This window comes from Balearica regulorum, chromosome 13, assembly GCF_011004875.1.
Source record: "Balearica regulorum gibbericeps isolate bBalReg1 chromosome 13, bBalReg1.pri, whole genome shotgun sequence".
NCBI lineage: Eukaryota > Metazoa > Chordata > Aves > Gruiformes > Gruidae > Balearica > Balearica regulorum.
In genome coordinates, this window is record NC_046196.1 from 13,087,921 (window position 1) to 13,104,000 (window position 16,080).

Consider the following 16,080-nt stretch of genomic DNA (forward strand, 5'->3'; position numbering starts at 1 on the left):
GAGATAGCAAAGCTCCACGGAAAAGGTAATGAGACACATGCTGCTAACTACTTGCCCACAATTCACAAATGAATATGGCCAGGCTCAGCTAAAGCAAAAAAAAAAAAAAAAAAAAAAAGAACCAAGACAACAAAACCCCACTGAATTGTGATTTATAGTAAATCTCTGACATTTTTATGGTTCTCAAACCAATAATGCAAGAAGAAACAGCAGACAGTGAGCTCTTGGCACTGGTATTGACTTCAAGGTCAGTGGAGCACAGAAACGCATTGGTTACTGATAAAATGGCCTCTCCTCCACCCAGCTGCTTCTGGTTTTCAGCAGAGAACTTCTTGGAAACCTGCAGGTGTTTGATATTTTGTGGTACTTAGCTCCCCTACTGCACTTGATAGAATAATTACTTTGTTTAAACTTTTCAATCAACAGAATTTCTTCTTCCCTTGAGCCTGGAATTGCCTTATTTAGTATAGAGACTAAAGAAAGCAGGTTAACAGCCTTTAGTTATTCACATCTACACAGAAGTCTTTTATTCTTGAATCAAAAATGGTATTTCTATTATTATTCTTTTAACTCGTATGTAAGGGTAACATGATTGTGTCTGTAAGTAAGTGCCATACTGAATTTAATCACGCTATTTATTTGCTTTGAATTATCCTGTATTCATTTTTTCTGTACTCTTAGGCATCGATAAAGTGGTTCTTACTATTACAGTAAATTAAATGCACTTTAAAAGATTATCTTTTACATTTGTCATAACAAGAATTTACATCGATGTTTTTCTCTCTTTAAGTGGGTATAAAGAACTCGTATACATTTTCTAATTTATTGCGTAGTATTTATTACGTGAAGAACGATTTCTTAACTAATCACAACTCATTAAAATTGCAAATTGTTCCCAATAATCCACGGTAAAAGACGTCTTGTATCAGGAAAAGGAAAACAATCCAAAGATTTTTAGTGAAGAAACATAACTCTTTTTTTTTTTTTCCTGCTTTTCCTGGATGAAATTAAGTATTTCAAAATGCAAAAACTCTATGGGAAGTAACGAGCCTTTGGAGGAGGGGAGAAGCCAAGTGAAAACATGCTGCAGGAAGGATGGAGGATGGATATGAATGGCACATCTTAGAGCAGACGAGAAAAACGGAGGTGGGATGCTGTGCACAGGGGAGGCACCTCCCTTCCGACGGCATCCCTCTCTCCGTGGATTAGTCCTGCTTGTCCCTCGCTGGCGGCCACGAGTGAAAGGTGTGCTGGCGGATTCGTGGCTGCCCTTTCACAGCCCCGTGTCGCGTTGCCTAATGGCTATCACATAATTATTGTGTTTCCTGAAGCAGGCAGTCCCCTAACATAATATATGAACTGCACAAGAGCGTTCTTCATACAGATCTACATAAAGAGCCATTTAAATCTTAGTTGTTAAATACTACATTCAGCCTGCCAGTTACTTGCCTTTTTTTTCTTCAGATATGTGGTGTTTTCCACATGTTTAGCGCTGAAGCAGACATTTGTTTGGACTATATGCCTCTGTGTACTTTTTTAATGTAATAAAATTGACAGATGACTTCTTTTTGCAACAGGTTTGGTAGAAGAAAATGTTTTTTTTCTTGATGGCTGTTTAGACAGCAGTCTTAAAAAATGACTAGTCACTAAAATTCCTCATGCTCATTTCATATTGTGTTGATTCATATTAAATTCATGACAACAAAAAAGCAACTTGAGGCACTTTTGGAAATGACCACTCTTTAGTGCTTCTCTCCTCCAGGCTCGATAGGCCCAGAGTCCATAAAGCTGCCTGCTGTCTTGTGTCATGAAAAGAAACAGCTTTGCCTGGGAATGCCATTACTGTGTAATGAGGCATGCAGCAAAATATACCTTCAGCAGCCACTTGATGAAGGCTTGCTGACACACCAGACCAGACAGAAATGTTTTTTTGTGTGTTCTTCCTTATTTTGTCCATCAATCACATCATTAGTCAAAGCAGACAGCCCTGTCAGCTGGGCACAGATGCAGACTGGCAGGCGATCAGTGGACAGGTGTTAGAGCTCTCCCAAAACAAGATCTCGAAATGAGAAAAGGAGTGAAGACCTTGTTCCAAGGGCTGGAATGTCAATATAGTAAAAATAAAAAATAAAAAAAAAAACCAACACCACCCACCAGCGGAAAAGTTCAGAGGGGATGCTCATAGCCACTACACAAAGACTTCGAGAAAAGTTAAAAGGAGCTGCCACTTTGCGTTACATTTTCATTTCTGCCCATATTAGCTGGTGTCGGTGGATAACAGCGACATCCAGCATTCGCTGTTTTGAATAGAGTCTAAAGGACATTATGTAAACAGTATTGTACTTCAGTTTCATTAGGAAAATCCTCCATGGCACATGGATTTATTTGTCCGAGGCTTCTGTCATTAAGCTGAGACACTAATACCCACAACGAGCATATATACTTTCAGTCTGACGTGCAAAATGGCAGAGGGCTACACGAGGGATCTCATTTTCATTATAAGAACCAAAAACATAAACACAGCGAGATACATCCAAAGTGCCCCTGGTCACAGGGAGTGCTAATCACACAGAGGCAAACCCTATGCCTCCCAAGTCCTTACGCAGGCAAAACCCCCACCAACTTCATCCCGGGCTGTCCTCTGCCAGCTTCTGGCATGACAGCCCGCCGACATGTCACAATACTGCATGTGGGTACACGCACGGCTGCCGCCATAGCGGGGGACTCCTGGCATGCTCGGGGGGGGCTTGTGGCTCTCTCTGGGCGGGATGGCCAGGGGGTGAACCTGAGCAGCAGCATCTTCCTCAGATCTCTCAGCCCTCAGTTCTATTTCGGTAAACTGGAGCTAGTTCTCTCTCGCAACGTTGTTGTATGGGTACTTTAAAGCAAAGGGTGTTTCATTTCCTTCCCATCCTCTCAAGCTAGGTTTTAGTCTGCAGTCACACTTTGAATTCTAGAAGGTTTTTAATAATGAATCTGGCTAATATTGTTTCTGAACAGCTTTGCATGCATCGTGTGCTCTTTTTGAGTAATATTAGATAATTCTCCAGCTCCTTGTCACCAGCACGTGATAAATCTCCAGCAGAATCTCATTGTTCTGAGTCAAGTCCTTCTCCCAAACCTGGGCAAAAGGGTGTTCTTGTGAGGTCCAAAACAAAATTCTGGAAATACAATTTTATCTATAATGTGCTTCTCTCAATCTTGCTATGGCTGAGTTGGCCAAGCTGAATAAAAGGACCTTTTTATTAATTCCAGCTGAGCCCAGCTCCATAGAAAAGCAAGCAGCAAATCCCCCGCTAAGATGAGTGGAAGAGAACGACCCTTTGGGAAGTAAACTGTCAAGCAAAGAGTGCCATCAGGACCATACAAAATGGGTAAAGGTGTTCACGATAAAAGTCTAAGAATTGAACAGCCTGGGCAGGGATACCACCTCCAAACGCAGTTGGGTTTAGTCTTATTTTAGCAAGAAAGACAAGCCCCTGGAGTGCAGTGATTTGAACAAAAAATCAATTAGTGCTAATTCCCAGGGAAGTGAAACCAACCAAAGAGCTAACCAGCTTCTCGCTGACAGAAAACGAGTTTGCCAAAACCATGTCACTTTTCAATTAAAAAAAATACAACTGATAAACTAGAAAACTTCCCCTTTAGAAACAGAGGTAAAGTGGTTTGGGGAAAGGGACAGCAAGTCAATTGAACAGGAGACATGTACAATCCACGGCTGGAAAGCCGCAGTGATAATTAAGGTGTCTAGGTAGGGTCACAGGTTTTGCTTCAACTTTTGCCTCCTGCCCGTTGCAGCTCTCTTTAAAATCCTGCGATTACTTAAGGCTTTCTGATTTCCTCCAGGTCTTCACTGTCCCCTTTCTCACTTTGCCCCTTTGCTTGTATTTACACTCCGCTTCCTCTTTATTTGAACCCTCACTGACCCATTATCCTTCCTTACCTCTTCCTCTGCGCTTTATTCCCCGTCTTCTTCCCACCTTTAACCATCCCCAAACCAAACTCCAGTTTCTTGGCATTAGTACCTGATAAAGAGGTTGTAATTAAAGTGAAAAAACCAAACATACATATCTTGCATTTAAATGCACTAATCTACTAAAAATGATGTGTGGAGCATGCCCTCTCCATCTCCATCCAACAACCACGGATTCCCTCATACTGCCAGCACACCGACCCATTTGAAGTCCTCAGGCCCACGGATTCCTGGGTCTTTGGGACCACTCAAGGCACTGCTGCCCAGCCACAACTCGGTCCTGACAGCAGAGCTGGGAGGAGATCAAACACAGTTTCACACCTGCACTCTCCGTGCTCATCCATATCTCCTCTGCCCCTTCCAATGTCTCCTGGACCAGGCATGGGCTGCATCTCTCCACAATGCCCTGCTTATGGCAGTGGAGGCATTGCCCATCTCCTGCGGGGATTTTGGAAGCCAGAACCAGACCCTCACCCTCTGCTGAACAGGTGAAAACCCAGCTCCACCATCACCCCAGCAGCCCACCGGCAGCAGCGTGAGTTCAAAGCCTCTCCTGCAGCAGGCTCTAGAGTCAGTCTGCATCCCAGCTGGCATCAAGGAGATTTACTTCACAAACATGAGGATTACACGTGAATCACAGTTCTTACAGAAAAGCTGAGTTTCCGTGTATGCTACTGTACCTCCTTGGATCTCAGCGCTGTGGTAGGCACTATCTGTGGTGGTTGGTACACTGTTGATGGGCTCTGGGGAGCGAGCTCAGTGAATTGCGTTAGCTGACTCCTCCTGGTGCAAGTCAGAGCACAACAATATACACAGCTCTAAATTTTACACAACGGGATTGATCTGAAAAGAGAAGGTTTCTGGTGAAATATCAAGGTAACCTGGATTTTAACTTTCATCATTGCTGTCTTTGGTCACTTATTTTAGAAACTATTTTGGAAAAAAAAAAAAAAAAGAAAAAAATGGTCCATTCCACTTCAATAAATAATAGGCTGGAGGTAGGGTGGGGGGAGGAGGAAAGGAAGAGAAATTAGGATCACTGAAAGGTCAGGTGCCTTTATACAGCACAAGGGAAAAGGAGCAGGCTTTCAGATCTTTCCAAGAGCTGACCTTTCTAAAGATGTGCTCAGCATGAAGGGGGTAATACCTGAGACAGAGCCGCACATCTACCTTTAAATAAGAATTAAAGCCAGATATGTCTCTGGAGATACCATTAATCTAACGAGCCTTTAGAGGTCACTGTTGTGCCAAACAGACCTGGGTGGGATACATTTATCTGGTAAAAGAAAATACGGTGCTTAAAGGAGCATTAGTTCACCAAACTTCTAAGCTTTATTAATGAACTCTGCTAAATAGCCCTTTTCCTGGAGAATGGGGAGTAACAGCCATTAATAAATCAGCTTTGTTAACCAGCTTTTAACTGTGTGCACATTGACTTCAAACCTTCTGGATGGCCCAGAAAAATCAGAGCGTGAAAAAAGTGAACGTGGCCCTTGTGCCTACACTTGACAATGGCCGGGGGCTTCTGCTCCTATGGAAATGGTTAAACTCAAGGACCTCGGTTCTCACAAGAATGGAAGGAAGAAAAATAACATATGAACTTGACTCATACGCTGGGGACTTGGGTTTAAAAACAGATTTCTTTTGTGATTCTAAATGAACTGTTTTTTCCCTACTTGTGTAATGGAAATAACGTGAGGCTACTTTGTGGCTGAATGGACGCTCCTGTGGGATGGCAGCAGGGATCACACAAGGACTTAACGTGAATTCCTTACATGGTGGGTGAATTTTCTGAGATGACAAGGTGCACTTGGAGTTTCCAGGTTCACGCAACACAAACTTCAAGCAAGTCTTCACTGTGTTATAACCCTCGGTGGCTTCAGCTTGTCACTTCCTCCAAACTTCATGTTAAGCCCAGGCCCTGCTGTGAGAAGGCACCAGGTGAAGTTAATCTGCCCAAAGAACCTGAGAAGAAAAGCAGGGTCCACTCAAACAGTGCATCATTCCTGCTATATTTGTGCTCCAGTGGCAGCTTGCAAAAATCATATGACATATCCCCTTGCTTCTGCAGTCTGGATCCTGTCTCTGCAGCATTGTCATCGATCTCTTGTTCTACATTAGGCTCTTAGGCAGCCCATTGGGGCCAATTTGTCAATAATTTCAAAGGTTATTCAAACGTTCAAGCTTTATTGTGATTCTTAATGGATCATCTCCATAGAGCAATTTAGAAGTGTGGAAGAAGGAAGGTTATGCAGCAAAGGAGAAGAAACAGTACCAGGCTGGTGACAGTGCTGCTGTAACATTGCATGCTACCACCACCACTACACCTGACATACCAGAGCCACCACACTAGATCCATGCATAAGTTAGATGCATCAATACTTTCAAGGAAGGCACCAATAGTTATTATGATTCAGGAAGAGGGAGAACACAGCATTAGTAAGAAACAACAACGCAAGCAGAAAGGCACCACCAACGTCATGCTGGAACTCAACAGCTTTGGGTTGTTAGTAGTCTTTTAAACTGGAGGACACAGCTTGCCATTCTCAAACCTGCCTGTTAAATGAAAAGCATGAGATTCAGAAAAAAACCCCCACAATTTAGCATGAACTTACCAATGCCTTTCTTGAAGAGTGGAACAAACATTTATGACAAATAGCAAACTCCTGGTGAGAGTGTCTCTCTGAGAACCTCACCTTTTAAAAGCACAGAGAAATACTTACGTCTCCCTCCCGCCACCAGACTGAAAATGCTACAGAAATTTGACCTAATTATTGTGCCAAGTCATCTCTTTGAAGCCAGAAATAACCTCCCTGAAGCTAATGAATTAAGTCAACATAAATGAAAGGTGGTTTTGGCCCACTGGAACCGCAACTATCACATGCAAAGCATTTGGTATAAAGACAAACTACACCCAGTCGGGAGGGAAAGGATGAAAAAGTGTAGGGCACAGCCTGGCAGCGTTCAGGAAGCAGGAGCAAGGTAAAGTGTCAATTCCCTGCATACCAAAGTCCCTTCAAAGTGGGAGATCTGCCATAGCTCCTGGCCACACTAAAGGCAATGACAAAACTCTCACTGAATTTATCAGGTCTGCTGTTTCATCTAAAGTGTCAGCCTCTTTTTTTTAAGTGGTCTTAAGCTAGAATATTTCATCAGTTGAGAGCTGCCAGATATAACAGTTATGTTGGGAAGAACTGCAGATTTTATCTAAACCATACAATTACCTTTAGAAAAAATATTTTTAAGTCTATTTATATCTGTAGAGTATACCCAATGCACCTGTCAACCAGATAGGCTATATGTCAAAGTCATCACAGAGTATCAAGTAGATGTCAATCAAATTAGTCTTTAAAAAGTAAGAACTTCTATGCAAGAAACAGTGAAAAGAGCTACATGATTAGTGCATAGAAGTACACCTATTTTATTATGTCTATCATTTTATTAAATCACATTTTCACAATAATGGTTTTACAAGTCTAAATATCAGCTGTGCACCAGGACCCGCCTAATGCTCCCTTCCCAAACAGACGAATCCATTTTTCACATTCAAGATGGCAGCATTCCACTGCCCAGAAAAGTTTTAATATCAGAGAGCCACAGGAGAATATATACTACAGTAACTATGTCAATAAAGGCTTCAACTTTGCACTTCTTACTGCATGTATCCCTTAACCATGAATAGCTTTTACCATTCCTTGGGTGAGGACTACTCATGTCAGTAAAGATGTCAGGAAAACAGGAACAGTCATAGGTAAAGATTAAAGTTACAGATTATACATATCATAATACAAAACTGCTGTTGTGTATTTTGCTGTGGAATACTCAGTTTTTATATACTTTTGCCTTATAATGCTAGGAGAAAATCTCTCACCCATAAAAACCTGAGATACAGAAAATGTCTTGTCCTAAGCCATGACGGAATCCTGAACTTTCAAACGTCTTCATGAACCAAAGTGCAAACAAAAGGAAAAATAACCCAGTACAAATTAACTATTCATTTTGAAGCACTTAAATTTTGCTTTAATTAGTTTAGGTTTCTAAAGAAAGTCCTTTTAACCTAAACTACAGACATACAGGTTGTCATTCAAGGAAATTTCAGAAAATTTCCTCCAATCTTTCTGAGACAAATAAACTAACTTTTATCTATAAACAGACTAGTTTTGATGAATCAGCATTTTCTGATGAAAAGCATTTCATCAGCAAAGACTGAACCAGCTCCACAAATTAATTGCTGCTTCACAACATGAAGAAATTTGTGATAGATCTTTCTTTTGTCATTAGAACAAATCAGTGAGATTCAGCTTGATTTGTAATGCGTGCTGTAAAAGTACAAATAATAATAATAATAACAGCATTTATAGGAACTGACTTTACATCTCAAAGGTTTTTTTAATATTACTTTTCTCCTTCAAAGCCGAAGCAGAAAGATTAAAACAATCCTAAAAATGCCATAAACCCCAAGTAGTCTTTAATTACTTTCCTTAGCAAGAGCCACAAATCAGGGACAGCTGCCTGAATTTTCATACCATCCCCTGTGGAAGATATTACTTCCAAAACTGATTTCTGGATTGAATAATCAGTAATGGATATTTTTGGAAGAAAACTCTTGGATCAAAGACTTGCGATGACACCAAACACTGCTAGGTCCCTATGGCGGATGCCAAAGCAAGTTCTCCATCCCATCTAGGAGCTTTTGTGATTCCTCCAGTCCAGAAGTACTGAATTTTTATCAAAACAACTTAGCACAGTCCATTTACTTACTAATGTCAATACTACTTTTTACCTCACTTTGTTCTGCTAATTTACAGAGACAATTTAGTCAGGGCAGTTGTACTTGGACTTTTAAGGGTTTTTAAAACACTGGGACAGCAAAGTGAGATCTATTACAGTGGTGGGAAGATAGTATGAGTTACAGTACAATTACCGCCATTTCTAGCAGCATTGTCATGTAGTTACGATGTAGCTTACATTAAGTAAAATGGCTCAAACACCGAATAGAACAATGTACCACCTATAAATCTCCACACATCTTCTATTATTAGGAAAACTTCTTAAAATTCATACTTGATAAAGTAATAAACTTGCTTGATGTATAAGACCCCACACACCAACTACTGAAATACAATGAGGGTTGTTAAAAGAATAAACCTGTTGAATAAATCTGCTATGTAAAAATTTATCTCAATGTTATATATAATGAAACCCTTCTTAAACAAAAACCTGATAAAACAATAAACCTGTTCAAAGATTAAATTTGCTGCACTCTAGGGCTATACTTCTCTGCTGTATTTGGAGCTGCCAGACAACTTTCAACCTGTTTAATTTCAGCAGTCCTGTTTTTACACCATTTTTTTTTTTTTTTTGCTATTCTGTTTCAAACACCCCTGCACATGTAAAATCTAGGGAGAGTCCTACAGTCTGAGTGCAATTCGCTATAACATTTCTGCCAATGAAAATTAACAGATGAACTTTTTCATTTTTTCCTGCTTCCATTTTTTCTTGATACAAATGCATCTCTAGGCATGAGTAACAGTCGCCCATTAGCTCATTATAAAGGCAAGGAAGAGAGTGGAGATGGAGAGAGATGATGCAGAAACACTGGAGAGTGCCTAGAGCAAATGTTCATCCCACCCTGGACTGCTGAGAGAGTATCTGCACAATCTGTCCCTGTTAGTAATGATGTCCCGGAGGAATAAGACAATGTGAAGAGGATTGCAGTATTTTGAAGAGTCAACCACCACTCTGCAGCATTAGCTGGTAAGACTGGCTCTTACTCATGAGATTCATGGTCTGTTTGCTTGAACAAAAGCTCACGGGTTTTGGCCCTGACTCCAGAAAATAGCATTGTAGGCAGGGTAGGAGCTTTTCTAAAAAAATTTTCAGGCGAACACCCATGACTGTATCAAGCATCTGGAGTGTTCTTTAATAGTGAGTAATGATATTTCTTTTGTCAGGCAGCTGGCACCTTCTGCCTCCTGACACCCTCCAACATCACTCTTACTTTGAAGGCCTTCGTTAGCTCCCAGCACCCCTCCCACCACTCTCCAACTTTCTCTCCACCTCTGCACTCACCTTCTGAGAAATGTAAGTCGCTGCCACCCAGGACCTGCCATCATCCGGAAGATGGTTTCACCTTGCAGGGGCTGGTTTTGCACTAAGAACCCCTCTTTCAGCTAAACATGGAAAGAGAGTTGATTAGGCGTTATATATCCATGGCTTATTTAATTCACTCCTATAGCTAACACGTAAAGATGCTGAGAGCTGTTGGGCATCTCTCAGGTGTTGCAGCCTTTCAAGGGCAGCACCAAAGAAATTTCCTCTGGCTGCTGTTGGCCCCAGGAGGGGCAGAAACCTCCCTGGACAGCTGAACCCTCCTTGCTGCCAAGAGCAGAGCATCTTCCACCTCGGGTGCCAGGACAGCCAAACCTCACCAGGGTCAGCAGGGTGTCTGCTCGCCCTCTGCCACATGTGGATGGGGACATTATCCTACCACAAGGACAAGGCTATCCTGGTGAACCTTAAATCTCTTAACTCAATGAATTTTTTAGTGACATCCCAGTTAAAGGTGCTGTGATTGCGGAAATAAAAAAGGCTCAAGTAACATTTCACCTTTGCTGTACTTTCCCTATAGGCATTTTTTAACAGGAGCCATCCTCGGTCTCAGGGTTTCAAATGCCAGACGTGCATCTGCCCTGATGGCACAGTGGGTTTCTGCTGTGGCCGGTTCACATCTCCCATGTGAGGCCTGGGGGAGCTCAGGACACTTGCACCTGTGATTCCTGTACTGACGGTCAGCTAAGGAGGAAAACTCTGACAGCTGGGCATTAAACTCACTGAACGTGGGCAACGGAGGTGCAGATAGAAACGAACTGTTCAAAAATTGGCATGAAATGCTGCCAGTAATATTCGGGATTCATCACTTTATTTTGGCAGGGATTTGTTTCACCGTAGGAAAGTACTTCCAGAGTCATCTTCCACTGAAAAATGTGAGATACTTCCAGAAACTGCAGTGAGCAAACCAATTAATCCTCTCTCAACTCCTTACAAGGGACTGTAACGAAAGGCCTAATTCCTAGAGACAAGGTCACTCCCCAGGAGCAGTTGGGCTGGCAGAAAACCCTGAAGTATAGAGGAGGCATGTTCGATGCTGTCTTTACTCAAACTCTGAGCCAGCAAAGCTCCTTACAAGAACTGATCAAAAATTGCACGTTAGAGGAGCTGCAGGGACTGTTCTCGCTGATTGCAGGCACCAGACTCCTGCATCTGAGTGGAGTTAAATGTCCGAGATCTGCCCTTCCATCCTTTCATGGTGAAGTTCAGACTTGATCTAATCAGTTCCTGACGTTATTTTAAAAATCCCCCTTGAACGGGACAGAGGACTTTTGTCATGAGCAACACAGGGACACCCCAGCTCATCCCCGGTGGGGTTTGGTCACCGGTGGGGATGCAGAAAGGAGGACGTTTGGGAGGTCTGTCCAAGGCAATGCTGGCTCCGCAGGCCAGCCAGCGATCAACTCTCTACTCCACTAAATGAGGAGCCTTTTAACTACCTCTTGTTGTTATTAATGCACTGCCCAACTCACCTCTTCCTTTCAAATAATACAGAAATAGTACCCAGCAAAGGGTGTATCCCAGTAATGAGTCACGAGCTCATTGTGGGCAGGACCAAGTTTGAAAACTTCAGCCCTGTGAGCGTTGGGAGTGTGAGGATAAATCCAGTGTGTCTGTGGTAAGAAATAGTCAAGGTAAAGCTGTCGGGTACTAAAAATCACAGCTTAAAAGATATAGAAACCACTTTGTGCTCACTGACACTTGACTAAGACGACAACTCTGATGACATTAAAAGAACAAATAAAAGGATGCAGGATGATGCTACCAGTGATGTGATATATTACACATTTTGGTCTCTAACAATCCTCTTAGTGCTAATGAGAAATAAATGTTAAAACGTAACATTAAAATTATCAAGAGCAATTAACAATTAATCTGTGGGTCTCCATAGCAATTAGGAAATGAATCAGATTGCTGTACCATTGTGCAGGACTTCTTTCCCTCGTCCTCCTTTCCCTCCCCTTCACATCCCGAAACGCACGCGGGGACACGCGCCCCTGTACACGTACACACACGCGCGCGCGCTCTGCCTTCAGCGGCTCCTCGCAGGCCTGCCTGTTTGCCGCTCACCTAATGCTTGTTTGGTTTTTTTTCTCCCCCTTTCCAAACAGTGACTGGACTCAGCTCAGGCACAGTGATCTGTAATCCAGCAGCCATTTTTCTGAACATAAGCAGCTTGCATTTAAAACTCTCCTGCTCATCTGTCTTCATTTGAAGACTGGGTTAAAAAATAAAATTAATGATTGCTATCAGAGAGAAGATGAGCAGCATCACCAGTGAAAAGTAGCACTGCCACATTTTACCAAGGCTAACATTTTTCACTGGCTGGAAATGGCTGGATATACTTGTAAACATTATTAAAAATAATAACTTAATGTTTCCTTCCTGTGACTAGCTAGCATTAGCAAGGTATTTTCAATTAGCATTTCCTCCAAGCAATGTAGGTCTTTTACTTCATTTTATTTAAAAAGGGATTTGTTTTCTAATTTTTTTACTTCTGCTGTTGTCAATAATAGAATTCAATGGAATGGCTGTGGCTTTTTCCTCCCATCACTTACAGTTTGTAAGCCACTGAAAGGGAATGTATGCGTTTGATTTTATTTGCTTTAGCATAGCTGTCCAATGAAAGAAAAAGACATAAGTATGCATTTCAATCTACTGTATAATATTATGCGAGGCTTTAAAATACAAGTAAATAGCATCACGCACTTAAATCAAGTCGTTTTATTTTTAGAGAAAATAAACAAATAATAACATGTTAAAATAATATAGATGCCTTTGCATTTCTTTTTTTAAAAAAATATGCATTATGAGTAAAACTGCTCTAAAATACTTCTTCTAACATTAAGCATTCCTATATAGTGGAGATAGTTGCATTTCCAGCTCTAACAAGCCTCTCCTTGATGGACTAATCCTACTTCATTACAAAAACACTATACATATATGTTTTTGAACACTAAATAGGCAAATATTATTGCAAATGCAAAGTTGTGTCATGGGTTTGACAGCCTCAAGGTGATAATTTCCTTCAAGTTCAACACAAAGTTGTTGAATATTTCAATTGATTGCATTGGGCAATTCTTCATTCATTTAATCAGATTAACATATAACTTGCATATTCAACATCAATTTTACATGCTCTAATCCTATAATGTATAAAAGGTTGCAGCGCAATAGAACAAGCTCCAAAAACTACTGTATCTGTTGGTAAGCTTTTAAGTAACACATACATATACACACAGAGATTCAACTGGCGTAACCAATTATCTGCTTGTATTGATAGAAAACAACTTTTGAATAGAAAAATGCATTAATTCCTCATTTGGAAGTAAAGATGCATGCTCTACATATAACATATTCATCAATTCCAGAAAAAAAAATAATTGATTTACTCTTCTATTCATACATCTGCTAATTAAAAATTTACTTTTTAAGTACAGCATGAAACCTTCAATGTCCTTAAATATTTCATATACCTCTAATAGTAAAGCTCAGTGACCCATACAGTAGTTTACAACTGCTTTTAAGATAGGTCCTGATTCAGAAAGCCCTGAAGTGCTGACATTTCATTGACTAGTCACAATTTCTAATGTGCTAGTAACAAAACAATCCTGGAATATAAGAATCATAAACTCAATGTATCAATCCATCATTCAGAATTGCTTTCATAAAAGAATTATTAATGCTTCAGTCACCTACATGTGAAGGTAACACCAAACAGGCTTTTATATAGCTAGAACCAGCATGAGAAGTCAAAGGGTGTTTAACCATGATTAAACTTATTTCATACAATAGCAATCTCTTCCCAGGAAACAAAAGCTTGGTATGCCACCATAATTAGACAAATGTTGTTAGTCACAAAATGAATGTCTAAACACAAGCTAAAATTAACTCAGCGCAACATCCTAAATCCATAGTTATTCCATGGAAATGGAATTATTGGCATATTAAACTTTCACATTTACTACACACAACAAATATCAGCCTTCCTGCTGCAATCCCAGGAGGGAAAATCTATTGCACCGATGCTGAGGTCCATTTAAAGTGCATATGTACGTAAAGGATTGGGCCCTAAATCTGTACAGACATTTACTTTTATATGAAGAGAATGTATTATATGGAGCCAGTTCACTGAAGTCTTAAAGTGAGACAGAGCATAATAAAAATGGTGCAAAAAGAACAGAAGCATATTGGCACGTAAAGTATTCCATTTGCAAACGCACTCTTTAGTCGTCGCTCAGAATTTTATGTAATTTGGGGGTGAAATTAAGGTTGTTTAGCTGCCGACCAGCAAGACCGTTCCTGAGCTTTGCAATGAATGTGTCTCATTGTACACCATGAGCTGCACTCGGTCAGGAATCCATCAGACTCCGACTCCTCCGAGCTCTGAGTTTCTACCCCTTTTGGAGTTAGTCCTGCTTGGAGATACATTTCTGTAGTTCTAACAGCAAACAAACAATTTTTTGTTTGGAAATATGTGTAAAATATACGTGTGCGTATGCACTGTGCATGCACACATTTGTTTCCACACTTGCCATAGAGAGGAAACCATTTTATGGCAAGTATCCAACCCTTCACATTATTTCTCTGGCAAACGCTAAAATGTCTGTCAACATCATGTAAACAGGCTGGCAGGGAATTTTGAAGAAAGAAAATGAAAGCTGCCATTTATTCTGTGCATGACACCATTTAAACATTTTTCAAAACATTAAATGTTGAATTGCCATTTAAAATTTTGAATCATTCATCAACATGACATAAGGTGGCATGCATGTCCTTATAAATTCAAACAGATCAATCCCAGAATGACCTACTAAAAAGCAATCAGGAACCTCAAAGCATGTAAAGGTGCTATAAACTATGGCAGATAGCACAGGGATAAGATGATGCTAAGCAACACATCTGGTCTTGGTCCTCCACGCAGAGATAGTCAAATGTGCTTTAATTTTGCAGAAGTTAAGTGTATACAGTTGCAAGTTGTTAATATTTGCTCAGACTGGCGCTGGGGTTTAATCAAGAAACCTTTTCACTCTGGGGAGCTGTTTGCAGCCTCGTGTGGCTTTGCAGGTTAGCAGCTCCAGACCAGCCCCGTCTGAGAAGAGCCGTCAGAAACGCTGCGAAGCCGCTGATGGAGACGCTGCTTGCCCAAGGCAAACAGCCCCACGGCAGCTCAGCGGGGGTGTCCTGGGGACGCGTTCCCCCCGCTCCTGGGCACCTGCCCTGCGCTCCACACCGGGGACCCAACGGCACTCGGGTCCTGGGTTGATTTTGCCCCAACACGCGTGATTCTTGAAGTTTTGGTAAGAACTTCAGCAAGGAATAATATCATTTAAACATTCCTTTGAATACATTCTGCTGATCCCAGTGATTTGTTGGGCACCTCACTGTTTGTTGTGTGACAAGTTGGACTTTGGACAAGGTCAGCTCTTGAATCTTGATTATGTTTTTTTCCCCTTGAGCCAGAAGACATTGATTTGTACATCTAGTTTACCTTGTTTTCTTAGCCATTTGTGACACAGTACAACAGTTCCCATCGAAAAAAGTGTCATGTAAATAAATTACAACTTAGGACGTATACATTAAATAATTTTATAAATGAACTTTAAAAATGAAGGAATAAAAAATGCCAGTCCCAGCTTCTATGGCTGCAGTGATTATTCTGATCATGTTGTCATGTGTAATGAAGCACAGTCCCATCATTAATCAAAAGAACCAATCAGATAACTAATTTAGGCAATATTCTTTACCACAGGACATGTCGGTCAGTAAAAATGCATTAAAATAGCAAAAGATCAATAGTAGACACTGGGGACTGTGTTTACAAACCAGTCTTAAACTTTAGGGTATTATATTCTCAGTCATACTGGGCATCTGATTTTTTTAAAGATAAAATAACATGTAAGATAAATGCTGAGATTTTATTTTCAGTTAATAATGTGCATTAGAGGCTGTCTGATACAAACGTATGAATTGCTGTGTTATTTAATGATTTCCAC